The following is a 5,116-nucleotide window of genomic DNA, read 5'->3' as shown; positions in this document are numbered from 1 at the left end:
TCTGGTTTGTGTGCGTGCAGTGTGTTGAAGGATAGGTATTCTACAGAGACCTTAACTGCATAGCTGCCATTCCTTGAAACATTTCTCCGTCTGTCTTTACATATTTCCAGCCTTTGCAGATCAGCTAATTTAACATACACTGTAAAAAAAAAAAAAAAAAAAAAAAGAAGCTATTTTTACGGTAAAATTCCGGCAGCTGTTATTGAATGCTACCGTACAATCATGGTAAAACATTTTCTTCATTTACGGTAAAGAAATGTCTTGATACTGTTGATTTTATTTTAAAAAAATGTGCTTCATTCCACATTTTGCTATAAAACTTTCACCTTTTTAAAATTTTAGTTTTACATGGAAATTTACACGAAACCACAGTATAAAATGAAGTTTGTGTGATCTGTTCTATATATTGCAGCATTTTTCCATTATCAGCACAATAGTGTATTTAACTTTTAGTATGTGTATTTCTAGCAAACATTCCGGTTATAGCTGTCATAAATATTAAACCATATGTGCATTAATCAATTTGACAGGTCCAAACAGTTTTTTTTTTTTACATGAAATAAATGCAAAAATCACCACATTGTTTGTTATAAATATTACGTGTTTCCATTATCAGTAGAAACTGTGATAACTGGTATTCTTTTTGAGAAATAAATGCAAAAATTCCAGTGTTGATGATATATATATTATGGAATCAGTGTCAGTAAATCACATGAAAAGTTAACGATGAAAAAGATTAAAAGCAGTAATGTTTTAGTGTTTCTGTGTGTGGCTCATTCAGCCCCGAGCTTTATGCTGAAAGTATAAATGGTAAGTCACAAATAATCCATTTGACTTCTCTGAAAAGGCTGACTTATTTTTAAATTGTGGTTTTAGGCAAATATTTTTCTAAAAGGAGTAAATGCTGCTTTTGTTGTGGATGATTTTTAACTGTGAAATACAGTCTGTACTTGGAGCAGTGGGAATGGCGTGTCTAGGAATGATATTTTTTTTTCTTTTTTGATATATTTGGACAAGCAAACATTTCATCCCAAAACAGTAACCGCTCATAAATGTGATGTACTTTAATAACACCACAAGGAATTCTGATTTTCAGTCATTTATTGGACAAAAATATTAATAGATGTAATGTTCTTCTGTGGACAGAAGTCCTGGGTTCAAATTTCGGCCTGGGATCTTTCTGTGTGGAGTTTGCATCTTATGCCTGTGTCTGCATAGTTTCCCACCAGGTTCTCTGACTTCCTCCCACAGTCCAAAGACATGCTGAGGTGAGACTGCTTTGTTATTTGACTGTGTGTGTGTAGCCCTGCGTTAGACTGCCAACCAGCTGGTCAGTAAGTCAACTGGGATAGGATCAAGCAGTGTAGAGCCAATGGATGGACGTTCTACTGTGGACAATGTAAGTACACCTTTGGCTTCTGAAGCTAACGTTGCCCCATTTAGCAGCAATAACTTCTTATATATCTTTACATAATTATCCACGAGTCTTTGATGCAGGATGTTCTTGACAACTCCTCTATGCGGACTACCTTCAGTTCCAAGATGTTTCAGGGTTTTCTTGCATGAACTGCCTATTGTCAGGGGATTTGAAATGGAATTCAAATCTGACCTTTGACTAGCCTATTCCATAACCCCACATTTCTTTTTAATCAGGAAAAAATCTGAGTTTAATCACTGATGCAAGGTTCCCAGTCCCTGAGGCAGCAAAGCAACCCCAAACCATCACATCCACCACCATGCTTCACAGGTGATATGACATTCTTCTCCTGAAAAGCTGTTTTTGGTATCCACCGAACATGTCTGCTGTTATTGTGGGTAAACAGCTCTGTCTTTTATTGGTCTGCTCTTTGTGTATAACCTCACTGGCAAACTGTAGTTTTGCTCTAATGTTCTTTTTGGACTGCAGCGGCTTTTTCCTGGCTCTCCTTCCATGCAGGTCAAATTTGTGCGATAAATGCATGCACTTTAACACCAGCTGTTACAAGAGTCACATACAGTTCCTGTGACGAAATTCTGGGGTTCTCTGAGACTTCTCAAATTGTCTGCTCTTGAGCTGAATTTGCTGGGGTGGTAAGTGCTGGACAAACTGGCAGTCTATCTGTAGATGATGTTCCTCACAGTGGAATGATGTACTTCAAACAATTGGAAGATCTTTTAAAATTCCTTGCCAGAGTCATTGGCATCCACTGCCTTTTTTTCTGAAGGACTTCGGAGAGCTTTTAAGGTCTTGGCATAATGGCAAACAGAGTCTAGATGTGAGAGGTTTAAACAAGACAGCTTTCACATGTCACTCCCAAAGGAGGCTCTAATCCTTTCCACCTAATCTGAGACCCCTAATTCTAATTTTATGAATCTAAAGGTGTGATAACTATAGGACTGTATTGATCAAATGGCTGTTTTCTGCATCCTTTATGCGCTGTTTCAAACAGAATCAAATGTTTGAGTGTCCAAATAAGTCAGAAAAAGCCCAAAATTTCCAGGATCAAAAAACAAGATCAGACATTTATACCAAGAAAGTTGCTAGAGAACATCTTAGAATAACTTAAATGAAACTCACTGTATGAATCCAGATTTAAAGTGGTTAACTTCTCTCGAAACATCCTGCAAGTGTCACCAAATCATATTGTTAATTCATGAATCCGTGTTTACACACATGAAGAATATTTAACATTAACTGTGAGACAATAAATCTAGCAACTGTATAATCACTTAAGAAAAATCATTAGAGGAATGCAGGCAGCAGAAGTGTGGCTATTTTTGGCGTCCGTCTCCCTCTTTTTTCCTTTTCTTCGCCTGCTGTCTTATCCCTCCGTCGCCTCGGCCGCTTCCCTCGGCGTCGCTCTGACAGCATCATTAACCCTGCATGATTCTGGCTCCTGTGTACGCTGCCAGAGGCCAGCCGCACTCAAAGCATCACCACGGAGCAGCACATGAACAGAGATAAAATACTAAAGGTTATAGGCTACATGGGAGGTCTTCTGACACCCTGTGTGGTGTTGCAGCACATTTAAGTGAGTGGTAATTTAAAAATAAGTAAAGCCCCCCCAAGTAAGCCATGAGGATTGTGAATCTGAGTGATCAGATAAGAGCCTCCATGAGCTCCTTTCAGCAGCACAAAAAAGCTTTTCAATGCTATTTTAGGGGCTTTGTGCCTCTTATGACATTCATATGATGCATGAAGTTGACACTGGTTAATTGTTGCTGGATTAATTGCTCATAAAAAGGTGTTTTTAAAGCAAGATAATTTAATTGGAAGCGGAGTTATGAAATCATGCGAAAAAGCATTTGGGAGTTTAGTGAAGGAGAAAATCGCAGCTTTTTCCACCACTTTAATTTGCAGAAACATTTATTCACTGTTCATCCTGGCAGAGTGGGCTTCATTAAGATCGTATCACTGTGAGAGAAAAGTTATTACCGGTATTCCCAGCCTGTGTGACAGCGTAAGATGAATGCAAAATGATGAATCGAGCTGCTGAAGCTTCACGTGAGCACATGGAACCAGTTTGTCTGCCCCTGCTGGGATACCTGCCTTTAAACAGGGGCTTGACTCAAAATAATGAAATCAACTTTGACGTTTGACCTCTGCGCCGGCGCTGACGTACGAGGTCAAGCTGTTAAGTCAAGTTGAACCTCCTCTGCTTCTCTTTATTCGGGCACACAAAAGCCTACATGAAGATATGTGGGAGGCAGCTGCTGTTCAGTGGTCAAGAGCTCTTTGCTTTTGTTAAAGTAAGTGAACAACTGCGCACAAAAAAAAGCTGAATTACAACAAAGAGGTGCAAATGCTATAAATGTGGCCTTGAAGAGACACCAGTACATCAGCAAAGTTGAAAACTAGTTTTGAAGTGTTTGAGAGCAGCTTCTAAAAATGAGTATTTTCTATTTCAGAGTTAACATCCTGAAGGGTCACTCCACCCAAATTCAGAAACTTATGTTAATGCAAGTTTCTGTGCTAGATATTGAGATCTGTCACAGCCATGGTGAGTGAAATTTAATTTGAGATGGTCTCAGTGTTGAAAATTGTGACCGAACATAATAAATTTGTAAAACCAATGGCAAACAGTGTCCCTGTTGTGCTGGTAAAACTCCACATCCTTCACTGTGACCAGAGTTCACTGGAACTAATCTCTACCAAAGAATCAATTCCTGTATAACTTTGAAGAAATTCTCAAAGAAGCCTTTACCATTTACAAATACTGATTCACTGCACACTGCCCTTAATTAGTCCTTACTATATTGAACCTCCAGTTACTCAGCTTTTTGCAGTCCTATTATTAAATGAACAGTGTGTCACTTTAAGTTGCACAGTGTAACTGCTGCCACTTTGTTAAAACCACACATTTCCAGAAAATAATACAGGACACGACTTTATGAATTAATACTGGCTACAGACTTGGAAATAAACATGTCTGTTGTCTCTTTTTAAAATGTATGTGAGGTCTGTAGCACTACTGAATAAAACATTGTAGAGCAGCTACAACACAAAGTCTGCGTTGCCCAGTTGTGAAGGATTCCTTAAGCTGATTCCCATCTTTCTATGTTGTGATTAAAATGCTGGTATTTTATTAATACATGTTGTAGTTGTTAATGATGGGATTTTGGCCCCGATCCTCTGTAGTTCCTTTTCCATGAGGTACTTTTAATTATGTTTTATTTATGTAGTGCCAATTCACGACATAAGTCATCTCAAGGCACCTCACATAGTAAAGTAAATGAATTAGTAAAATAAATAGCAATCATACTCATGTAATATAATCATGGGAAGTCGCCCAGCAGCCTGAGCTTGTAACAGCATAAGTAAAAGATGGTTCAGAGTTACCTGAGTCAGCCCCAATTATAAGATTAATCTAAAAGCAAAGTTTTAAGCCACATTTTGAAGTAGAGAGGGTGTCTGCCTCCAAAACCTAAACTGGAAACTGGTTCCACAGCAGAGGAGCCTCTTGTTCTGCTTTTGGAAACTCAAGGAACCGCAAGTAAATCTGAACGAGCAAAGTGGGATAATCCAGTAGAAAAAGCAACCTCTTCTTATTCCTTATTAATGGCCAATATCTGATCCATGACTAAATTATTATTATTATGAAAATGGGTTTGGTTTTGAAGGCTGGTTTTAAAATTG

Source organism: Amphiprion ocellaris, chromosome 18 (assembly GCF_022539595.1).
Source record: "Amphiprion ocellaris isolate individual 3 ecotype Okinawa chromosome 18, ASM2253959v1, whole genome shotgun sequence".
NCBI classification, from domain to species: domain Eukaryota; kingdom Metazoa; phylum Chordata; class Actinopteri; family Pomacentridae; genus Amphiprion; species Amphiprion ocellaris.
Note: the sequence above shows the minus strand (reverse complement) of the source record.